The sequence below is a fragment of the Schistocerca cancellata genome, chromosome 4 (genome assembly GCF_023864275.1).
Source record: "Schistocerca cancellata isolate TAMUIC-IGC-003103 chromosome 4, iqSchCanc2.1, whole genome shotgun sequence".
NCBI classification, from domain to species: domain Eukaryota; kingdom Metazoa; phylum Arthropoda; class Insecta; order Orthoptera; family Acrididae; genus Schistocerca; species Schistocerca cancellata.
Window position 1 is genome coordinate 294,436,240 of NC_064629.1, and position 26,160 is coordinate 294,462,399.

Below are 26,160 nucleotides of genomic sequence, written 5' to 3' on the forward strand. Positions count from 1 at the left end.
AGGCTTCTCTTAAACTGAATTTCATTGGTTGTTATGCTTTTTATGGTTGCTGGCAAGTTATTGAAAATGTGTGTTCCTGAATAATGCACACCTTTTTTGCACAAGAGTAAGTGACTTTAAATCCTTATGGAAATTGTTCTTATTTCTAGTACTGATTCCATGAAGTGAGCTCTTGGTTTGAAAACTTGATATATTTTTAATGACAAATTTCATTAAGGAATAAATATATTGGGAAGTAGTAGTTATCCCTAGTTCCCTAAATGGGCCTCTGCACAATGTTCTAGAGTTCACGCTACATGTAGCTCTTATTGCATGTTTTTGTGCTCAGGAAACTTTAGCTTGGCTTGGAATTACCCCCCAAAAAAATCCCATATGACATTTTTAGTGAAAGTGAGCATAGTATGCCAGTTTTTTCATTTTTATATCCCCTCTATCTGACAGAATTCGCACTGCAAATAGAGATTTGCTTAGACGCTTCAGCAGTTCTGTGATGTGCTCCTCCCAGTTGACTTTATTATCAAGCTGTAATCCCAAGAATTAACACTGTCCACTCCTTCTATTTGCTTGTCATCATACGTTAGGCACTTACTCATGGGACACCACTTACAAGTTCCGAACTGCATGTAGAGTGTTTTTCCAAAGTTTAGTGACAAAGAATTAGCTATGAACCAGTGATTAGTGTCCACAAATATTTTATTAGCTGATCTTTCTAAGACTACACTTTATTTGCTATTTATTACAATGTTTGTATCATAGGCAAACAAAACGAACTTGGCATCTGGTAATGTTACTGATGAAAGGTCATTGATATACACACAAGAAAAAGTAAGGGCCCTACAATGGAAATTTGTGAATCAAGAATCTTTATTTATCATAAATCATTTCACAATGATATGAGTTTCATCAATTCGATACAAGATAAACTATTTACAATGCACAGTAGTGCAATGTGTAGCATTAGGCCTAAATATTAAATATTAGTTCTAGAACGTTTATCCAGTACATAATAATATGATTAACAGTAACAATTTTTTAAAGTTAATATAATAATCAGGTCAATCAAAGCATTCTTTAATATTATGAAAAGGGCGATCTGTTTAACAGTTGTACCACTTATGTTTAAAACTAATATTATCCATGGTCTGACAAAAGACTGGAAACTTATTGAAAATTCTGAGTGGGTTTAGTATTTTGAGCCTGGTGAAGAGTGGACCGACAATGTTCTAAAGACCTGTCTTACAAATTAAGCGCATAACTTTCTTTCGTATTTTTAAAATGTTATCGACATGGGGAGAATGTCCCCATATAATAAGGCCATATGATATGTGTGACTGGAAAAGTGCAAAGTATTTCTTCTGAAGGTAATTCATGCTTACCATGTCCCTTAGTTTCAAAAAGAGGCCGGCTGAAGTGGGCGTGCGGTTCTAGGCGCTACAGTCTGGAGCCAAGCGACCGCTACGGTCGCAGGTTCGAATCCTGCCTCTGGCATGGATGTGTGTGACGTCCTTAAATTAGTTAGGTTTAATTAGTTCTAAGTTCTAGGCGACTGATGACCTCAGATGTTAAGTCGCATAGTGCTCAGAGCCATTTCAAAAAGAGGTATGATACCCGAGATATCTTTTTGCAGACATGATTGATATGTTCTTGCCAATTAAGTTTGGAGTCAATGTGAATACCTAGAAGTTTTACTGATTTTGTGTCGACATCCTTTGTCATACTTAGTGTGAACTGTTGTGTTTTATCAGGATTACATAAGTGTTTATTAGCAGTAAACCAGTCCACAGCTATGTCAAAAGATTCTTTTGTTATGTGATTGAGTTCTGAGAGGTTATGATGAGAGGTAATCAGTGTAGTATCATCTGTGTAACATATGACAGGATGTTGTATGTTGTAAGGCCGGTCATTGATTGCAACAATGAAAGAGAGCAGTCCGAGGATAGATCCTTGGGGAACACCTTTGTCTATCTCGGGCAAGGACGAATGCATATTCCTGAATGAAACGAATTGTTTCCTGTTGTTCAAGTAAGAAGTGATGATGGCTAAAGTGTTCCCTTGCAATCCATAGTATTCCAATTTCTTTAGTGGGATGTCAACAGGAATGCAATCAAATGCCTTGCTTAAGTCACATAATACAAGTGATACTTTGTATTTGTTTTCAGTAGCAGAGAATGTTCAATCAATAACTTCTAAAACAGCAACAGTTGTGTTTTTTTCCTTGCGAAATCCAAACTGAAAGTTACAAAGTAAGCCATGATCTTCAAAGTAGTTATTTAGCCGGTTGTGCATTAGTGTCTCATGTAATTTTGACAATATGGGCACAATTGAAATTGGTCAATAGCTTTCAGGGAGTTTTTTATTCCCCTCTTTATAAACTGGGATGGCTTTAAATATCTTGAGTGTTTAGGAAGAATTCCAAATTCTAAGCATTTATTGAAGATACTGGCTAATGTTGAGCATATTAAGTGTATTGTATTTCTTAATAATGTAATTGGACAACCAGTAGCAATCCATACTTTTTGAATTTGAAAATTTGGCAACAGTTTTTAAAATGTCAGTGGGTGTGATAGGATTCCAGTGAAATACATGTTCACTGGGCAGAGGGGTAGTCAGCAGGTCCATTGTGGAGCAACTTGTTTCTTTAATACTGTTTGTTACTTCCTTAACTGAATTAATAAAAAAGTTATTTAGTACCTCAGGATCCACCAAAGGCACTTGAGTGTGTTTAGGAGCGAGACCTTGATTTATAATTTGCCATGCTACCTTGCATTTATTGGGAGCACTTTCAGATGCTAGTTTTTTTGTGGGGAGGAGCTTAGATCTGTAGAATTTTTTTGATTTAGTATACGAGTTATAAACTCTCTCTCTGCTCAGTCCTGTGAATACAGGCATGCTTGTAAATCCAGTGTAATGTGTACAAGTTTTCCCTAATTTCAGAAAGTTCTTCAGTAAACCAGCTAAGCATTTTATTTTTAGGTTTCCTTGTAGTTATAGCTTTTGTTAATGGAGAAAAAGAATACCATAGTTGTACAAATTTCTCAAAAATGTTATCAAAGGCTATTTCTGTCCCCAATTTCATTGCTTGTCATTTGTATACCCAGTCCCACTTTCCCTTCCTTAACTTATCAATAAACAGTGTAATGTACTCCCCTTTTTGTCCTCTCACCAGTACAGAGTTAGGTTCGGTACATTTAATTGGCTGCCTCTTATTAAGTGTCAGGAGCAAAGGATCATGATCTACAAAGTGTCCTGCAAATGTGACTAAAATCTTCCTCAATGAAATTAACTATAATGTTGACCAAGCATGCATCCATACGCATAGGACACTTATTTGTACAGTACAAGTTTAATGATCTTAATACATTCAAAAATATTTTTATGACTTGTTTGTTTGTGTTAGCCATTTCAATGTTGAAATCTCCACAAACAGCAATTCTTGTCTTATATTTCAAAATTTTTTAAATTAGTAATTCAAATTTCTCAATAAATAGGTTAACATCACCATCTGTGGATCTATATAGGCTAACTACTACTGCATTTTCATTCAGCAGCTTAACACAACTGAACTCTGCATGTACTTCTGAGCTATAAGTTGTTACATCAATTTTAGAAAATTTCACTCCTTCTCTTACAAAAATACCTGCACCACCATTCTTTCTCTGTTTTCTACACATGATATCAGCCACAACATACCCCTGAGGGACGTCTACTTCCTCAATTGTTAGTCAGTATTCCGATATACATATAATGTCCACAAACAAATCATTACAAAGATGTTTTAGTTCTAAAATCTTATTTCTAATGCAACAGATGTTGATTGTAAAAAAAGTTAATATTTTGTCTTTATCTGTCACACATATGCTTAGAGTATTAGGCCTGGTCACTTTCTTTAATCCACTGATACTGTCTCTTGTGTTGCTTGTTAACATGTAAGAAGATGATGCAGTACTTGCCTGAACATTGATCTTCACTGTCTTTTTTACATGGTGTTGCAGCAAGTCTGATCCCATCAAAAATCCTGACTGCTCTGCAGTGTCTTCTTTCTGCGTGTTGATCTACTTGCACAACATGTTGGAATTTTCTTTGCTTGTGCTCCATTCCTATTTATTCTTCTTTCTGACATTTGGGATGACTGCTTGTAGGAAGTCTTCTTTTCATCTATACATACTGCAGGAACCGCACGACCAGTACGGTCGCAGGTTCGAATCCTGCCTCGGGCATGGTGTGTGTGTTGTCCTTAAGTTGGTTATGTTTAGGTAGTTCTAAGTTCTAGGTGACTGATGATCTCAGAAGTTAAGTTCCATAGTGCTCAGAGCCATTTGAACCATACTGCAGGTTTATTTAGTGTCCATATTTGTGTTTTCATTTCCAAAGGGCTCTTTGGGATATTTTTTTCTTTAGTTGATATCTGGATTGGCTGCTTGTCTTTTTTCAGCTGCATATGGTGCTGGTTTATTTGCTAAAGCTAGTCATTAGCTCATTATTTGCAGTTGTGTCCTTCCACTTGAGTTCAATCACTGGTTTGTTATCCTTAGTCATCATGTTCACTATCACTAGAATCCATTTTGCCATAAGTTCCTTGCCTATAGCATTCTGATGCAGCCCATGTGAGGTAAATAGCTCTTTGCTATTAGGCGTGTTAATGACTTTTGCATTTTGAGAGCCTAGTATTACTTTTTTAATTTTCTATTTGTGCTGTTGATTTACAGAAGACCAATCAGCTAGGTCATGTCTGTGAGTAAATCCCACTACAATCACATTTGTATTTCGTACGTCTGACAGTGCTTTCTGCAGTGAATGAAGTGCCATGTTGGCTTCATTTTTTGCTACATCATTAGCATCAGCCCAGATAATAGCATAATCCTATTTATTCAGCTTATGAAAGTCGCTGCATTTTTTAAGTATCTCACTCATTGGGACTCCAGGCATTACCTTTCCTTCAATTTCGTAGTTATTTCTAGCTAGATTTATCATGTTTCCAGCACATCTTCTGCCATGGCTGTCTGAGGCAATGTATATTTTCGGCTTTCGTCTTAGCGTCTATGTATTGCTTTTCCACGAAGGCAATTGTAGTCTTGCTTTCATTTGTGGTTGTGGTTACCGGTATCCGTTGTACAGAGTTATGCACTCTGTGTGGAAGATCGTGTTTTAGTACAGACACTTCTAGTTTGTTTATGCTAACTTGTCCCTTTTTCTATACTATTGTAAACATATTTACTACACGATTCTTGTCTCTGTAAGCCATTAGTTAGTGTACATATCACCGATTTCACCTTCATAAGTTCCTCTTGTACAGTTTTGAGGACTCTTTAATTTTTTGCATTCACAGTCACAGGTTTTCACATGGTCAAGGTCGTGATATGCATTGCGAAAACACTGAATGCATTTCCAATTTTCCACTCTATTTGTAGCATTAGTATACGAGTAATGGAATTTCCACTTACACTTTATACAGATTACGCCTTTTCTTGCTATTTTGTTGCAGTAACAGGGTTTATTCCATGTATGTTCACATATTTGGAAAAAGTACTCGATTTTTCATTGCTGCAGGCGTCCATTGTGCATGAGTTGTTAATAAAATGATATATTTCCGTACTCCGATGTACTGTTGTATATCACATTTAGTGTTTACAGATTTAACTTCTGAAACTGTCACGTTATCAATATTATCTACACTATGAAATGAATCAAATGTATATTGAAACTGGTCAGCTTCACTGTCCACAGGCGATACATACAGCCTGTTAAGTGGTTAGGTTACGGTTCACTAAGTTGAACTGTTTCTACTTCCTCCTTTCCTCTGTTTTTGTGATAATATGACGCACAATACACTTAGGAGTGCTATAAAAACCGCGACATCTGTATATTACACATATTTTTCAGTCTTCACGTTTATATTTGAAGCACTAACACACTCGCGATTTGTAGTGCCCGCCCACATGTAATTAGTTCCCAGTTAGATGATGCCTGTTAGCTTAATACATGTCTCTTTCCTAATAACACCCTTTCTTTCCTGCCAGAGATATAAGATTTGAACCACTTTGCAGAATTTCCTGTTACACCATAATATTCTAATTTACTTAAAAGGATATTGTGATTTACACAGTCAAATGACTTTGACAGATCACAAAATATATCAGTTGCCAGCAATTTTTTGCCTAATGAATTAAGTACATTTTCACTGTAAGTGTACATAGCCTTTTCAATATCAGAACACTTTAGAAATCCGAACTGCAAATTTGAGAATATGTTATTTGTGATAAGATGCTTATAAAGCCGATTGTAACTTACCTTTCCTAAACTTTTTGAGAAGGATGGCAAAAGTGAAATTGTATGGAAATTTGATGCTATTTCTTTATCTCCCTTCTTAAGCAACGGCTTAACTTCAACATATTTCAACCATTCAGAAAATATTCTACTGATAAATGACTGGTTACACAGATAGCTTAATATGTTACTTAACTCAGAATCACATTCTTTAATTAACTTTGTTGATATTTCTTCATACCAACTAGATTTTTTTGATTTTAAAGATTTTATGATGGGCATTACTTCTGCTGGGGTAGTGAGGGTCAAATTCATAGTATGGAAGTTACTTGAAATGTCTGGTCTGAGGTATCCCATGGCAGCATCTACAGAAGTTGACAACCCCATCTTTTCAGTAACAGTTATAAAATGTTTGTTAGAAAGTTATGCAACACTATACACATCTGTCACCAATGTATCATTTACTCTTAATGATATTTGTCCTGTTCATGTCTGGTTCTACTGGTCTCCTCTTTCACTATATCCCATATTGTCTTTATTTTGTTATCTGATATGACTATCTTTTCCTTGTAATATATTTGCTTTGATGTCCATATTACAGTCTTCAATATTTTGCAGTATTTCTTGTAATGTGGGATAGCATCAACATAAGAACTGTTTCAGATTGACAGATACAGTTTTCCTTTTGTTTTACAACATACTGCTATTCCTTGAGTAATCCATTGCTTGTTTGTTGACTTTGCTCTAACCTTGGTTAGTTTTGGGGGAAAACAGTGTCCAAATAAGGTAAGCACTTTATTTGCAAAAGTGTTATGTTTTTCATTCATGCCATGAGCACTGTAAACATCACTCCAGTTAATGTCTCTGAGGACTGTCCTAAAATAATCAACTTTTGGCTTATTGATTACCCTCTTGAGTTCAGATTTAACAGATTTTATATCCTGTTCAGTACTAATATTTAACACAAGGAACTGCATGTCATGGTCTGAAAGGCCATTGACTATTGGTTCCACAATATCATTTTGTTCATTGGACTTTTCTATAAAGATATTATCATTGACTGTTTGTGAGCAATTGACCACCCTAATTGGGATCTTTACAGTGGGAATTAAGTTGAATGATGGTGTTACTAACTCAAATAAGTTTTTAGTGGTACAGTCTTTAAGGAAATCTATGTTGAAGTCACCAGCAACCACTATTTCTTTGTTTTTGGTTGTTCAATGGGCCAGTACAGCTTCAAGGTAGCTGGCCGCTGTGGCCGAACAGTTCTAGGCACTTTAGTCTGGAACCGCACTGCTGCTATGGTCGCAAGTTTGAATCCTGCCTAGGGCATGGATGTGTGTGATGCCCTTAGGTTAGTTAGGTTTAAATAGTTCTAAGTCTAGGGGACTGATGACCTCAGATGTTAACTCCCATAGTGCTTAGAGCCATTTGAACCATTTATTGAGCTTTAAGGTAGTTTATGAAAAGATTAAAGTTACCTGTAGGTGTTCGATGTACACTTAATATTATGAAGGATTTTTTTATGAAGTTCTACTTCTGTTGCACATGAATGTCTGTGCTCTTAAATTTAGAACAGTTTGCGATGAATGTGGCAACTCCTCGTTTCTCCATTTCTGCTCTACAAAAGTGAGATGCTAATCTAAATCGTGTAACACTTAAAAATGATTCAAATGGCTCTGAGCACTATGGGACTTAACATCTATGGTCATCAGTCCCCTAGAACTTAGAACTACTTAAACCTAACTAACCTAAGGACATCACACAACACCCAGTCATCACGAGGCAGAGAAAAACACTTAAAAGTTCTATACCAGTGGTCACATGATGTTCAAAGTGGCAGATTATTTCAGTTGGGTTTGAGGACTCTAATTCATCTATACAGATAATTAATTCATTAATTTTAAATTTAATCATCAAACATGATGCCATGTGCCCGATGGTGGCCACATATTCTGCTGAGTTTAGTACAGTATATTGTGCAGTGCTGTGCGTTTCGTTTAATTTCTTCATTTAGTTGATGTAGGCATACAGGAAATTGGGTATAAATCTTGTTCAACTTGTTGAACTTTGTCTTTTGCCACTTTGCACACCATCAGTGATGTACTATGCTAAACAGAGTGAAGTAAGTGACTGCTAGTGAGTACATTGTGTCAGGAGTGAACTTCTGCTGTGTCGATTGGTGACCTCACAGTAGTCATTGTGTTAAATGAGGCACACATATGATGGTATAATTTATGACAAAACATGTAACATAAATCCATTTGCCATTATGGTGTGTATGTGTTTGTCAAAACAATGTTGAAAATAGAAAAACTGAGGTAATGTGCCTTTAGTTTAAAGCAGGTGATCAACAAGGTAACACTTCTTTCTTTAATTTAGAAAAAATAGTGGACATTCTTTTTGAACTGACAATGAAATTGTTGCTGACTGGAAACAACATGTAGTTTAGTGGTGCTGTGAGCAACACAATTGTCAACTGCAACTAAGTGGGGGCTTAACTTCATTTGCATTGTTGCTGCCCTGGAATTCACTTTACTGAAGCACTGATGAATCTTGGATGCACAGTCAATTCAGATAGATTAGTTCCATATTTCAAGTGTATGTTTATGCACCTGTGGTGTCATGTACTGAAAGTAGGACATAAGATCTTCGCTTGCAAGAAAGCAATTTGCTGTGAAATATCAGCTGCTGTACATGCTGTCATTTACTATATAATCACACAAAAGCCTGGGAAGCTCACATACACCAATGTCTGACTTTCATACTTTGCTAATGTTACAGTGCAATTAATCTTGCCTCCTCAGAATTTTCATATATCAATTGAAATGTTCAGTTCCATATGAATTCTGGCCAGACTTGAGTTAATTTTCACGCTTAAATTATATGCTCCATACCTGAAGGTATTTTTGCATATTTCTGATCGTCTAAACACTCTTTTTCTGATAACATAGTTTTATTTTCCAGATCGGTCCATTTCACATAATCAATCTTGAACCATGAAAATTAATAATCACAACTGTCGAATGATCCAAAAATCCATTCTGCAAATATATTCCCTTTGTCAGAAAAGTTCTAAGAGAGTTTTTTAAAAAATAGAAAACTGCACTTACCAAATAATGATCCTAGCTTCTATCGAAATAGCTCCTTGGTGATCTATACACAGTTCCCAACATTTCTGTAGGTCTTGGAAGAAGCAAGGAAATTGTCAACTGCAATGCTTGTAAGTTCATTTGTCAGAGCCTGTTGGATGTCTGATATCTTGATGAAGCTTTCCTTTCAGTTGTCTTTTCATTTGCAAGGTTGGGCAAATATGGTGGATGTGAGATGGCAGCAACAGAATATCTGCCCAGATACTCAGCAACAGATGAAGTGGTATGGGGTTTTGCATTGTCCTGCAGTAAGAAACAGTCTCGAGACTGCCACATACCAGGGTGAAGACGTCGAATTCCTTGTCGCAAACGTTTCATTGTAAAGAGTGTGGTTCAGTGTTTGACCTGGAGGAAAATACTCATGGTGAACTAATCGTTTACTATCAAAGAATGAAATCAACATTGTCTTTGTTTTTGAAGGTGGTTGTTTGACTTTTTTCAAGGCTGATGATCCAGGACTCCACCATTCAGCAGTTTGATGCTTAATGTGAGGGTCATACTGGTAGCACCAACTTTCATCCCCAGCAATAATCTTAGACGTAGATGTGGAATCATGTCTGGCTCTGTCCTGCAGTCCAGCAGAAATATTTCAAATTTTCTCTTTCAGCTTGTCTGTAAGTGTGTGAGGGATGAGTTTTGCATTGAGTTTCCGTTTCTCTAAATCTTCACATAAAATCATATGACACACATCATGATTCAAATAAAGTTGTTCTGATGTCATAAGTGCAGTTATGTGACAGTCTTCTTCGAATAACTGCCTTATTTGCTCCACATTTGTATCGGTATGTGCTGTAGATGGGTGACAACCTTTGGGATCACCTTGTACTAAATATCTGCTTTCATGAAACCATTTATGCCACTCAAAAACATAACTTCTTGAAAGTGCCTCATCTGCAAATGCTTGCTTTATCATTGTACATGTTTCACTAGGGGTTTTCCTGAGATTAACATATAACTTAATGTTCACTCTTTGCTCACAATCAGCACCCACTATGTCACCAAAACTAATGCACCAAGAACCCAGACAGTGTGTTACTAACCCCAGCCCTCCCACTTAGTGAGTTTGCATTGAAATTTAACCAAGGTCATTTCAAGGATGCACAAGTACCAGGAAGCAAATAAACAACATTTGTTCCTGTTTAGTAAAGCAAACTCAGACATAAACCTGTTCTGGAAGTTTTCTGACAAAGGGAGTAGGTAAAATAGATACTGCAAAAAGGTGGTTTTCAAGTGACTTCTGCATTAATCTTTTGATCCTCTGAGTACACATATGTGGATGTCAAAGTTCACTTCATAACATTACTAACCATTTTCAATCCAGCTCAGGACCAGCAGTAAATGTTCGTGTAGCTCCAGTTTTTGCCGCTAGATTTCACCATATGATATGCTAATTTTATTAATTTTACAAAATGGAGCCTCAAAGCCCACATATCTATACACCTAGACTGAAGAGGGTAAATTGTTGTCATATATTTTATAGTGTAGGCATTTTGAAATATTCATTTAAATTTCTTTTGACAAGTTTTGTCAGTGTACTTCATTTAACAACCGTGTTCATATAAATGGTAATTTCTATGAGAACACATAGAACATTGCTGTCTTAATCTTATGGGTGGTAGATGTTTTCCATTCATTTAAACTGGTAGAAAACTGAAAAAATGTAATTCTCCCATGGCAGTTCGGGTTTGGGTTGTTTGGGAGAAGAGACCAAACTATGAGGTCATCGGTCTCCCCGTGGCAGTCTTATTCTTACTTCTAGCAAACTGCCTATTACAGTATTAAAATTGATAAGTGAAAGCAAGGGGGGGGGGCGAATGATACGTTGCTTGTGTGGAAAAATGTTAACAATGGATGGTAATACTACTATGTACACTCCACAACATTAAATTAATATCACCATATTTTTCTATAAAGTTTAAGTTTGAGCACCAGGCTCACTAGCACATGAAATGATACTACTGTTTAATACAGATTTCATTCATTTTAAATCACATAGTTCACAGAATGTACTCAACCAGAGAGACAAAAATATTCCCTATGTAATAAAAATATAGAGCGAATTGTTTTGTTAGGTTACTATCTTGTGAGTGCCTTTACAGCACATATACATTGAAATTCGTTCACTCCAAAATGTGAAGAAAAATTATTGAATTGTTCTTGGAATATATTTTCAAAATTGGCAGTTACACTTTTTTCTTCAACACTGTTTGTGCTCCGTATCGTATTAGTCACTTCCTCAAATGAAAATCATATTAGCCTCGAAACAGGTAGAGTGTAAATACATATTACTACAACATTCATGCAGATAATGGACATTCTCCATATCTATGAGGGCATGCTGAAAAGTAATGCCTCCAAATTTTTTATGTGAAAAATCTTACAGTTTTTTTAAAATAAAACAAATATTATTAACATTCTACTTGTTTATTCTTCATGTATGCATATTTATTTCTCAACATAGTCAACCTAGCAACTAACACATTTCTCCCTGTGAGAAACGAAATTGTTGATACCCTCGGTGTAGAATGTTTGACAGAGACACATCCTCACCTCTGCTTGCACCACTTCATCACTATCAAGGTGGAGTTGTCAAAGGTGTTTCTTAAGTTTTGGAAACAGGTGAAATTTGGATGGAGCAAAGTTGGTCTGTATGGGGAATGATCAATGACTGTGAACCAATGGCACTGATTTTCTGCACATGTCACAGCACTAATGTGTGGTCGGGCATTGTCATGCTGGAGGAGAGGGTGGTCCCTGTGTGGATGAATGAGTTCAATTCAAAACTTTATTACAGTATGCTGTTCTCTCACAATAACATAGTTATTTTAAGCACAACCTTATTAAATACTACAGTTTCAAGTCATCTAGTGGCAAAGGGCTGCAAATATGTAGGCATGAAGAATAAATATGTAGAATGTTAATAACATTTTCTTTATTTAAAAAGCTTGAACAGTTTTCACATTAAAAGTTTGGAGGCGTTACTTTTCAGGTCACCCTCATATATTCAGTTGTGCAATACTTTGTGTGTATGGCTGGTGCTCATTTCTCCACGTGTTCTTATGTGATTGCTTGTTTTCCTAAGGTTTCTCTCAATCATATAGCATGTTGTAACGAAGCAACATTTTGTGCACTCTTAGAGGTATGTGCTGATCAGGTGGCAACTGGAGAGGAGTATCTTATGCACTGAGTGGTTGAAAGATGTAATCTCATAATAAGCACTAAGGCATCAGTTTTAACTGATGATGTCATGTCTTCCAGTCAGTCAGCTTACATAGCACATTTTAGAGTCTAGTTTTTCCCTAAGAAGTGTACTACTCATGTTTTATATGGAAGCAGAGAATGACAGTAGTGCACCCAGTAGCCTGGCAATGCCCTTCGAATATTACCATACCTATGTCATTCGCCAGTCAATACTGGATGGACTGCATCAGTGTTATAAGTTCAAGATTAAATGGGCACTATAATACAAAAACCAGTTAGCTTAAGTATGCATAATAATACAGAACAAATTTTCATAAGTATAGCATAACACTTAAAAACACATAGAGTGAAAATTTTTTAACAAGTACATGTTCACCTCATTCCGTATGGAAGTGCGTTGCTTAGGGACTCCAATTTTCTGTTTGACTATTAAAGAACTCATTTAAATGGTACAGTGGTTTTTGGAATAGGTTTTGTGATGTATTTCCTCAAAATTTCACCAAGTCCAAGGACTGCATTTTAGTATTTAGATGGTTGAACATTTTAATAGCTACTGTTGGAAAACTGTCCCATGTCATAGAAAGTTGACAACTTGGGATGTCTATGTCTTCCTGACTGCTTGTGTTATAATTGTGGATGTCATTCCTGTTGGTGAATGTTTCATGATTTTCTTTGACATGCATGAGACAGTGAAGACATATTCCCTGAAAATTGTCATAACTCCTAGATATGTAAAGATGGGTTTGCAGTGGTCCAGTTTCCTGCTTAAAGTTATGATCTTCATTGCTTTTTTGTAGTGGTAGAATTTTCTTGCAGCCTATAAAGTGACCTCATAGTAACAGACCCTACCTGATATGGCTACGGAACAGTGAATAATACACTATCAGCATATATTGCTCAGTTATCACATGCTTAAGTTCCCTCAGGAATGAGTCATGACAGTTTGCCATATACATGTGCAGTGTGCTGTTGCCAAGCGAGTTTACTCTCCATCATTAACCCCAAAAGCTCCACAGTACCTGCACGTTTTAGGTATCCTTTGTCATAGAGGCTAAAAACCAATTCTTGCATTTTTTCTTCATTTATTTTCATTTTGTTTATAACAAATCCTTTCTTTGTAGCATCAAAGATAGCATCTACTACTTATTGAGCCTTGCTGACATCAATGCCTTTTGAGTACAGAGTTGTGTCATCTGCAAATTGAAAGTACTGTCATGAGAGCTTAAATCATTTACAAATACTAGGAACAGAATGGGGTCCATTACTGATTTCTGTGGCACACTACATAGGTAAAATATGAGTATTAGATGATAACATCTGTAATTTATTCTTTATGGATGGCGTCATATTCTGGTCATAAAATGTGTGCCTGGAAACATTCTTGTGACCATGCAAGGGAAGGTGCTTGAGAAATTTCAATCAAAACAGAAATTAACTTTTTGTAAATGGGGCTCACAGTCATGTCAAATTTTGTAAATGACATTGTAACCACTTTTTGGCTACAAAATTATTTAATTTTAAAAACTCAGTATCTCAGTTTTGATTATGTGACCATTATCAGCTGGAAATAATTACAGCATTGCACATTTCCAACTTTCAAAATCATCTAATATGGCATGATACAGAAGCTGGTTTCATCACATTGAAATCCTAATTATGACTTCTTGTTCATATTGCATTCAGCATATTCTGCTGGATTTTTGCTTGCATCTGTAATAGAGGGTGGTACAAATAATCCCATATTTACTGTTGTTTTATAGAAAGCAAAATCTGGTGTCATGATGTTGTGTTCTGTGAACTCATGTATATTTATTCCTGCTTATGAATCCATGAGTGAACTGCACAACTTACATGTGTTGTAATTATATTGCATGTGTACTACTCTATTTTTGTTCACATCCACTTTTCGTACTTTCTCGCATTTAAGAAAGAAATCTGAAGTTTTCAGTGCAGTGGTATGATGATTACGGTACACTGAATTCCGCTGAAATGTATTGTTTTTAATATCTGTTAATTACACGGGAACAAATTTGCTTAACTACTGTTGTACTTTTACTTTTCGCAAGGAAGAATGCTGTAGTCACTAAGACTACATACACAATGGCATAAAGCAACACCATTCAAAGGAGTATTACATACCTATTCCATGATAACATATAATATAACTGAATACCAATTCTGTGAAAAGCTGCTAACATGGGATTCTTTAACAGTCGCAAGAAAGAATGGAAAACAGATGAGGACAAAAATAATATGGAATACAAGCAATATACATTTAAACTGATCGGTTCGCACATGGATTCATAAGCAGGAAGAAATAGCTATACATGAGCCCACAGAACACCATAGAAACAAAAAATATGGACACATATACTCCACCTAATAATGCAGTTACAAGCAAAAATATATTTAAAATGTAATTAATAGAGTGCAGCATGCATAAGAAGTCAATTTAGAACACAATGAGATGAAACCAGCTTCTGCTTACTGTGAAGTAGAACAAAAAATGGAACACTATAAATCACCCAATAAAAAATGAGATGAGGAAGGACTGATAAACTTGCAGCACTGCAACTGCCTGGCATCAAACCAAGGCCCTGATACTGGAAGTTCATATGAGCTTCACCCCCACCTGCTCTCACCAGTCCCAGTCCTCATAATTGTAATCAACGAAGGAGCACTGTACCAGGAAATTTATGGTATGTAGGGCATTTGTCAGAATACTCTCTCTCTCTCTCTCTCTCTCTCTCTCTCTCTCTCTCTCTCTCTCTGTGTGTGTGTGTGTGTGTGTGTGTGTGTGTGTAAACACTAGCACCATCAAAGATGATACTGCTGCCACAAGTAATCGACAGCCAGTACTAATTACCAAGGTGAGCAGATAGCATTAACTCTGTCCCTCTGCTGTTTGTCCAGGGAGAGACCAGGATTCACTTATCTGTTGTTAATGCTATTTGCTCACCCATTGGTAATTAATATTCACTGCAAATATAAGAGTAATCCACAAGTATTGGAAAAAAGCATGAATTCAGAGAGATCCTTTTTAGGAAATAGACTGGAAAATAAAGGCTGTAGATTATAATAATTTTTTAGTATCAGTAAAGCTAGTGAATTCCCTCACGATAAATATGTCAGCTGTAGCTTTTAGAAACAGCTTATTTATTAGTTATAATCTATTAGTATCTTAACAGAAAACAAAAGTTACGACTTTCAGGGACCAAGAGCCAATTATCATCAAAATAATAGTAAATGATAAGAAAATAGAAAGTCTAAACTCATTCCACTTGTTACAAAATACTGCCTCATTCATGATGGAAAAGGACATACAGAGGAACAAAAAGATTTAATTACATCAACAGAAGAATGTATACAGCCCTCAGAAGTACAGTAATAAAGGAAACTATTTAAATATTACAAAATGATATCAGTAACAACCGTGTCATAGGGAAGTAAGTCATGAACTGTGACAAAAAGAAATGAACACAGTATATAAGCATCGAAGATGCAGTTCATGAGATGACGAGCTGGGTGCACACTATATGACATGAGGGGAAATGCTGACATTACAGAAGACCAGATATGAAAAGCTTAAATGAACAGATTAAGCAATACAGAAACAACTGGAAGGATTATGTCACAAGAATGGAAGACACCAGAATACCGAAATTAATAATGGATTATTACTCAGCGGGCAGCAGATCTTTAGGATGACTGAGGAAAAGAAGGAAAGATAAATAATTTCCACAAAGATGATTAACAGGCAAATGTCTAATACATGCAAAAGTAAGAAAAAGAAGAATTTTTAAATCTGAAGTTATCCTACCAATTGGAAGAATTAATTATGCAACACAGGCTTATCAAACTGGACTATAGGGCGAGAACATGCTAAAAGTCCATAACAGTGCAGAACAAGGTATGAAATGCTACAACTTCTCACATTCTCCTTTTTCTTCAATAGATTTCTCACACAGAAAGTTACGGTATATATTTTATGAAGTTTTGGGAATGAAGCCGGATAATGTTGACTTCCTGCCACAATAGTTTGGTTGACAACCGCTGTAGTGCAAAACATTCACCGAAAGGTGACTGAATGGTTGTCAGATGAAATATCATGGCAGGAATTCGACGTTATTTGGCTTCAATAACAAAACTTCCTGGAATACTTTTTACACTGAGAAAATTTCAAGAATCACATCCGCTCAACTACTCTTCCAAGTCTTTCGTCGTGTCTTACACTGAATTGTAATTTCCTTTCCAAGTGTCTCCTTTGTTTCCTTTACAACTTCCTCAATTTCCAGATAGAATAACATCGTCGCTATGCTACAATCCTGTCTCACTCGCTTGTCAACTACTGCTCCACTTCCATGTTCTTTGGCTCTTATAAATGACGTCTGGTTTCTGTAGAAGTTGTGAATAACCTTTCGTTTTATCCTCGCTTCCTTCAGAAATTCAAAGAGTGTAGCCCAGTCAACATTTAGAAAAGCTATCTTTAAATTTTCAAACGCTGTACATCTTCTAAGATAAGACGTAGGGTATGTACACAAACTTGAAATAATTTTCTTACGCTCCTCTGGTACGCTAGAAGTTAGCACATAGTATCGTTTACTACAGGAAGGAAGATTAGAGTAACGTTCCATCGACGATGAGGTCATTAGAGACGGAGCACAACCTCGGATTAGCAATGAATGGGAAAGGAAATGGACTGTGCCTTCATCAAAGTAATAATATCGGCATTTGCTTTAAGCAATTCACATAATAGACTCCTATGTAAGTTATTGGTGGCCTGACACGGATTCGAACTGTCGGCTTTCCAAATGATTGTTCAGTGTGTTAACCACTGCGCCCCCTCGCTCGCTCGCATCTGCTATCATCGTAGCTGTCTCTGTATCTACTGTATCTGCGTCGTATAAAGTAGGCCCAACAGCCAGTTCATTCATTTAATGTTAGTACCTTGGGCCTCTTTCCTGCAAATTACGAGGTAGCCTAGCATTCGAGTTCTACTTGACAGAGTTTACACCACAATAGCCGATTCCGGCTCAGTGCCTTTCAACTTAGGCACATTTTTGAGAAACGTTTCAACGCCATCATTAACGAGCATTATCACTCTATTGGTGTTTACAAGAGTTTTCGAACTCCCTTAAAAATGTATATCACACTATTAAAAAACAACACTTGCCTCGATATTTCGTTTGATACAAGAATTAAGAGAATTACTCATACAACAAAATTACGTGACCCTCCGTGTGCTATCATTTGCTGAAAACCTCGCTTCGACATCTTGAACTGTTCACGATATAAAAGGGAGACCAGTTTTAGGCGATTTATCCCGTATAAAGTGTCAAGGTATCTCCGCCATAACTGCTTATAGACAGTAAATTCCTTACTGCAATATGCTCGAGAAAACTTTTTTATTTTACTCCACCAAAAAAGTTTTTCTATGATCTCTGAGAATGATAAATGTGGTTTTCATCCTCTTCATGATACAAAAAAAATCTCAAGTCTTCTGGTTCAGTCACATTGTACATGAAGGAATTCGGAATGTATTTCATCCCTTTTTATGTTTTACCACGACAAATGATGGTTTCTGGACAAAAGGAACGCGTGAGACTGATACGTATTTCCACACAGCTACGGTCTCCCAGCTTGCTCGGTTTCTGTCGGCAGGCAATTCCTCTGCGCGGACGCGTGTGTTGGGGCGGCGAGCAGTTTCCGGCCCAGGCGCGTAACTCAACCACGCCGGGCTGTCACTCAGGCGTCTCAGTTCCAAGGCCTCGGAAGAAGTCCCGGCTGCTGCAGGCAGTTCAGTCGGCCACACTGCCACGTGCTTCACTTAGAAATCAGAACATGGCAGTTACCACAGTAGTGTCAAGGGATTGTTACAGGACCACAACTGTTAATGACTTATGGGATGGTTCAGCAGCTATGGTCCTCAAATACCTGGGGGAACCGGTTATGATATCGCAATTCTGTTTTCATCCAAATGACTTGTGAGAAAGCTGTTCACTAAATGACATATAGTCTCTTCTCATAGGTATATTAACCAGGGAGATATCGATATCAACTTTGCGTTATAAAATGACACTGAAGTAATGTCTGCTGCTAGTATCTTACAAGGGAACGGTACAGTCCGACATGTCTAAACCTACCCTGAATTTTATTACCCCGGGACAATACACCGGAAGAAATACACTGACAAAATTTTAGCTGATAAGGTGCACTGCAAGTATTTTTTTTTTTAATGTTCAAGTTACTCATTTTTGCCGCTCGGGGAACTGTTTCTAACAGCGGTTTGTACAGCACTTCCTGCCTAGCACGGTATCGGTGAATAAGCAGACGCAGCCGTGAAGAGGACTTACCGCGAAGTCTTTAAAGTTCACACACGTGAATTTTAAGTGCTTAAACCGTACCAAAAATCTACATCTACATCCATACTCCGCAAGCCACCTGACGGTGTGTGGCGGAGGGTACCTTGAGTACCTCTATCGGTTCTCCCTTCTATTCCAGTCTCGTATTGTTCGTGGAAAGAAAGATTGTCGGTATGCCTCTGTGTGGGCTCTAATCTCTCTGATTTTATCCTCATAGTTTCTTCGGGAGATATACGTAGGAGGGAGCAATATACTTCTTGACTCCTCGGTGAAGGTATATTCTCGAAACTTCAACAAAAGCCCGTACCGAGCTACTGAGCGTCTCTCTTGCACAGTCTTCCACTGGAGTTTATCTATCATCTCCGTAATTCTTTCGCGATTGCTAAATGATCCTGTAACGAAGCACGCTGCTCTCCGTTGGATCTTCTCTATCTCTTCTATCAACCCTATCTGGTACGGATCCCACACCGGTGAGCAGTATTCAAGTAGTGGGCGAACAAGTGTACTGTAACCTACTTCCTTTGTTTTCGGACTGCATTTCCTTAGGATTCTTCCAATTAATCTCAGTCTATCATCTGCTTTACCGACGATTAATTTTATGTGGTAATTCCATTTTAAATCCCTCCTAATGCGTACTCCCAGAGAATTTATGGAATTAACTGTTTCCGGTTGCTGACCTGCTATATTGTAGCTAAATGATAAAGGATCTTTCTTTCTATGTATTTGCAGCACATTACACTTGTCTACATTGAGATTCAATTGCCATTCCCTGCACCATGCCTCAATTCGCTGCAGATCCTCCTACATTGCAGTACAATTTTCCATTGCTACAACCTCTCGACATACCACAGCATCATCCGCAAAAAGCCTCAGTGAACTTCTGATGTTATCCACAAGGTCATTTATATATATTGTGAATAGCAACGGTCCTACGACACTCCCCTGCGGCACACCTGAAATCACTCTTACTTCAGAAGACTTCTCTCCATTGAGAATGTCATGCTGCGTTCTGTTATCTAGGAACTCTTTAATCCAATCACACAATTGGTCTGATGGTCAATATGCTCTTACTTTGTTCATTAAACGACTGTGGGGAACTGTATCAAACGCCTTGCGGAAGTCAAGAAACACGGCATCTACCTGGGAACCCGTGTCTATGGCCCTCTGCGTCTCGTGGACGAATAGCGCGAGCTGGGTCTCAAATAACTTGCAGCTCATATCGACAGCTAAATTGTTGCAGGTGTAACTGTTACAAAAGTGACTAGCAGAGGAAAGAAATCAAGGCGATGTGTGATGTTACATTACAGGACATTTCCATCAATCGGGACTTTAATTATTTGACATTAAATATTTTACAACAATTTCTGTAGCACAGTTCATACGATAATTATTGAATTATGTACATTTTGCTAAGAAAGAAACAGTTCCTTGTTTATTCCCTGTAGCCATCACAAAAATGTGAAGTGTCTATTGGATGATAAAAATCATAATTTTCTTTAACCAGGCACACCTGACAGAATAAAAATTAATGCAATCAGTCATTTCACAATAAGTACTAGTTTTTTTAGACAGAACTGTAATGGAGTAAGAAATGATCGTGGCCGTTCTGCATATTGTACAGCGTACCAGGCATTATCAGTACTGTTCCACTGATAAGCATGAAATGACAAAGAGCTATCCGAAATTATATTGTCTGACTATTTTCTGAAAAATGCTTTACACTGTTGAAAATTTTTTAATCGAGAGGCTAATAAATCACATTATTAGTTCCCGGTGGAATCCATATTATATGGTCAGTCTTTTCAAAAAATGGCTCTGAGCAATATGGGACTTAACTTCTAAGGTCATCAGTCCCCTAGAACTTAGAACTACTGAAACCGAACTAACCTAAGGACATCACACACATCCAGGCCCGAGGTAGGAATCGAACCTGCGACCGTAGCGGTCGCGCGGTTCCAGGCTATAGCGCCTAGAACCGCTCGACCACCCCGGCCAGACTCAGTCTTTTCGTCGTCGTCCTAAAGGCAGAGGTGTCGTTATGTCCAGGCCAGGAGTCCAACAAAAGAAATGAATTATTCTCTGCAATTGGTAAGAAGATGTTTCAGATCTAACATCAAAAATTATTCTCTCCCATTTTTCCATATTTTGTTACATCGATTACAAAACTTCTGCAAGTAAACCGTTCTTTAATATTTCTGGTCATAATTTGCCTTGATGTTCTTGAAGACAGATATAAAACTGCGAGAACTGTAATCCACTGATACTTATCACTGGCATTGTTGTATATGAATGTGTCATATTATTCATCTGCTGCACAAGAAACTCTTTCCTTTGCTCGGAATGATAAAGTACAATTTGCATGAAACCTGACTGATTGGCTTTATACTCAACTTTCAAGGGATAACAAAACACTTCGTCTGCACGTCAGCTATGAATTTCTTTACAGTATTACCTACCAAGGACATCTCCTCTACACGTTTACTTGAGGCAAACTCTGTAATTTTGCGACTTCCTTTTCAGTATAATTTCCTGGATCTATTTAACAAGTCGAAGAAACATGTAAATCAGTAATGCTATTCGCAATTGCAATTCTGAGCACCCAGTCCTTTAGACCTCTGACAGCAAAGGTGTTCTGACTCATGAGCAGTTCTAAATCTTTCTAACAGTTTTTTTACACTTTTGCAACTTTCATACTTGCGTAAATCCTCCTTTCGTTTATACGATTCAGATTTTATGAAACGGAACCAGCTTTGCACACGGTTTAAGTTTAAGCGTCTTCTCCTTCCTTTGTTTAACCAAAAAATTTACAGCCTCTTCTTTCTCACTGAAAGCTATTACTGTAGATGCTTTCTTTGGGCTTCCAATGTATTCTATTTTTGTTCTAGACTTTAATTAGCATAACAATCATCTTTTGAACCAGAATTCACGAAATTCTCCCAGTTATTTCCTGTTTATTCTAATATTTCCACAATTTTTAACAAAATGTCGAAATAATTGCGATGAATGTCCAAGAAATTAACTAATATGTAATAAATTTGTGGATCTTCAGGAGAAGTAGGTGATTTCGGTTGCATACCATGTTCTTCACATTTCATCTTTGCAAAGCTGAAAACATTAATTGGATTCCTCATTACTGTGAAACTCTGGAACTTGCACAAAGACAGATGCTATTGACTAGCATATACAAAGAAATCACAAAGAAACTTAATTCAGTTTTATCCCCATTTTTAACGCTTAGCGGTAGCTATTAATTGTTACGGATATTAAATGAGTTGCTAATTCGAGTGGATAATAAATGTGAACAACTGTGTCATCGAAACTATCAGCGGAAATTGAAATCCGCTTTACAAATTACCACCATACTGTGCCGTGTTATCTGTTTACAGATGTACCAGTAGCCAAGGTTATATACCCACAGTATTGCGCATACGCTATCTGCTACAGCTACGGCAGGGATGTCCATTCCTGCAGCCGGCTGACGAGGAATGAATTTGGAAAAGTTCAACATTTTTTACTTGCAGTGTATCTTATCAGCTAAACTATTGACACTGAATTTCTTTCGGTGTACTTACCATATAAAAAAATTCAGGGCAAGTTTCGACGTGTCGAATTTACCTTGTTAGAAGGCGAATGTCCCGAGTTCGAGCACGGTCTGCCACAAAGTTTTAGGCCCCGTCGGAGGTTCGAGTCCTCCCTCGGGCACGAGTGTGTGTGTTGCCCTTAGCGTAAGTTAGTTTAAGTTAGATTAAGTAGCGTGTAAGTCTAGGGACCGATGACCTCAGCAGTTTGGTCCCATAGAACTTTACCACAAATTTACAAATTTTCCAACAAAGTTTGAATCTGCCACGAAGTTTCTTATCAGTTCACACTCCGCAGCAGAGCGAAAAATTCATTTCGGAAACATCCCACAGGTTGTGGCTACGCCACATCTTCGCAGTATCCTTTCTTCCAGGACGCTGGTTGAGAACTGTGAAGTTTGGAAGGTGGGAGACGTACTGGCGGAAGTAAAGCTGTGAGGACGAGTCGTGAGTCACGTGTAGGTAGCTCAGTTGTTCAAGTGGCTCTGAGCACTATGGGACTTAACATCTGAGGTCACCAGTCCCCTAGAACTTAGAACTACTTAAACCTAACTAACCTAAGAACACCACACACATCCATGCCCAAGGCAGGATTCGAACCTGCGACCGTAGCGGTCGCGCGGTTCCAGACTGAAGCGCCTAGAACCGCTCGGCCACACTGGCCGGCGCTCAGTTGTTAGGGCACTTGCCCGCAAAAAGCAACGGTCCCAAACTCGAGTCTCGTTCTGGCAGAGTGTTTTAATCTGGCGGGAAGTTTCTTATCATGACATATCTTGATATTGAATCATGATGCAAAGTTAATATCTAAAAAATTTTGTAACTCAATTCCCTGTTTTACAAATCTGTTAATTTTTGACGCGCACCTTTCTTTTAATGCTCTAGCAGAGGACAGAGCGGAACTGTCACTGTAGTTAACTGGCGAATCATCGTTTGCCCGCCGTTGGTGTGCCAGTCCACCAAAGGTAGTTAGCTGTAACTAGTACCAGTTTTAATTCACTATTCCGATTTTGTACGTAGCTGCGTCAAATTGGAGCGCCTCATCAGCGTGACCTAACGGTTTGTTATAACAGCAACTTTCGCGTAAGACACAATGTTTTTTTTTAATGATGTTGCCGCCTTTTGACTGTTATAATTTTTATTTTATTATTATACAATCCAGATTTCGACTTTAGGCCATTTTCAAGTACAAAAACTTATTTACATGTCAAAAGACATCATGTGAGCGTGGGGTTGATCTGCTATTCTGTTGTTCTGCGCAACGGATTAATCTGAGATGTACCCTTTACCCTGTGGCTCCTGCAAGATGCAATTTCCACCCTCACACTACTACAGAAATCAGACAGATGCTCCTAACGTTCTAAAGAGAAATGCCTGAAAAACTTCAGCAATAAATACCTTCTGGAGTCGTCCGCTGTAAGAAAATGACACAAAAATTCACAAAATTTCTTACGGAACTAGTGGGTTACTTGGGTACTGGAGTAGTGCTAGTTAGTGTAAGAAAAACATGAAACTAACAAAAATTATTATTTATTTTGCAAAAATTCTGAGAAATCACAATGGCACTTTTAGTTATGAGTTGAACAAGTTATATCCTGGTTCTTATCGGAATGTGAAGTTACCTCTCAAGGATAGGATTCACTAATGAAATTTCTATACAAAGTTTAAGATTGTTATTGACTTGGCAGAATGGCTGAGAGGCGCGCCTACTCAACTTGATTAATTATCCTTTAGAATGTTGCTAGGTACGATCGAGGCTGTCGCGTGTGAAATGCAGCGAAGTGTACTGTCGTGGAGGAAATATGGGGCTCGCAATAGCTGTAGCGCACAATACTACAAGCTGCGATGACTGCTGTCTGTGTCGCTCGCTGCTGACAAATAAGATAACTCTCGTTCTATCTGGATTGACCTTCGCCAATCAAACTCTCCCTACGCCTTGATGAAGTCAAGGATTCCTACTCGCCCCTAGTCTAACTATTGGCGTGGTACACTGGTCAGATAACCAGTCCACCACGATGCCACTCAAAAATTCGCTCGCAGGCGTTTAACTATAACTCTGCCCATTCACACCACACAATAAGTGTGTCAGCCAACACAGTGAACAACGCTGAACCACAAGGACTCAATACAGAGTCGCACTTCGATTCGCTCTCGACAGAGGTGTTCTCCCAGTGAAGTACTGAGGAGAGACTTGTTCCTCGCTCCAAGAGCGACAATGGAACGGCCTGTCTCCACGCCACACATGAAGGGGTATATCTTTCGGTCTCTTCCATTACTACTTCAGCTCAAAGTGTCAGAAATATAGTCTGCCAATCAGCATTGCTCTTCTAAAACGGTAGAATGACATTTTGTTTAAGGCGACCAATTCGGAAATCTGTAGTATTGGCGGTTGCTGTCTCCCTGTGAAAATCTCTGAAACTACGTGCTATGTGTAAAGAATGTGTAGGTTGGACGCTCCCACACAATGTAACGGAATTTGCTTTTAAGCCGAACACGGGGTCGTTCCCCCTTTCACTCTAGCACACGCTGTCTGCTCCATGGGCGGCCGAGGTTGACTCGTCCTCTGAAAGGACTGGCCTCCCGGTGCGTGGTCTGCCTCTCTCGAACTAAAAGCTCCTGTGACCGTCGTGTCTGGAATGTATGAGTGTACACCAGCCTAGAGTATTTCAACCCTAGTGTGCACTTGTTATTCGCATATCGGTTACATGAATTCATACAACACTGACTTTATCTTATCGAGTTTGGGTTCGAATGAGGCGTCTTGATGTGCGGAATATGATTGTGAGGGCGAAATATGTAAGCAAGCGTCTTGATGTGCGGACTATGATTGTGAGGGCAGAATATGTAAGCAATGAAGGTCAGGAGACCACGACGTCTTACAATCAGACTAGTTTGAAATACAAGTCCTTGTCAGAAAAGCATATATAGTCATATAGATCGTGTGAAACCCAGCTCGCGTTATTCCTCCACGAGATGAGAGGGCCATAGACACGGGTTCCCAGGTAGGTGCCGTGTTTCTTGACTTCCACAAGGCGTTCAATACAGTTCCCCACAGTCGTTTAATGAACAAAGTAAGAGCATATGGACTATCAGACCAATTGTGTGATTGGATTGAAGAGTTCCTAGATAACAGAACGCAGCATGTCATTCTCAATGGAGAGAAGTCTTCTGAAGTAAAAGTGATTTCAGGTGTGCCGCAGGGGAGTGTCGTAGGACCGTTGCTATTCACAATATACATAAATGACCTTGTGGATGACATCGGAAGTTCACTCAGGCTTTTTGCGGATGATGCTGTGGTATATCGAGAGGTTGTAGCAATGGAAAATTGTACTGCAATGCAGGAGGATCTGCAGCGAATTGAGGCATGGTGCAGGGAATGGCAATTGAATCTCAATGTAGACAAGTGTAATGTGCTGCAAATACATAGAAAGAAAGATACTGTATCATTTAGCTACAATATAGCAGGTCAGCAACTGGAAGCAGTTAATTCCATAAATTATCTGGGAGTACGCATTACGAGTGATTTAAAATGGAATGATCATATAAAGTTGATCGTCGGTAAAGCAGATGCCAGACTGAGATTCGTTGGAAGAATCCTAAGGAAAT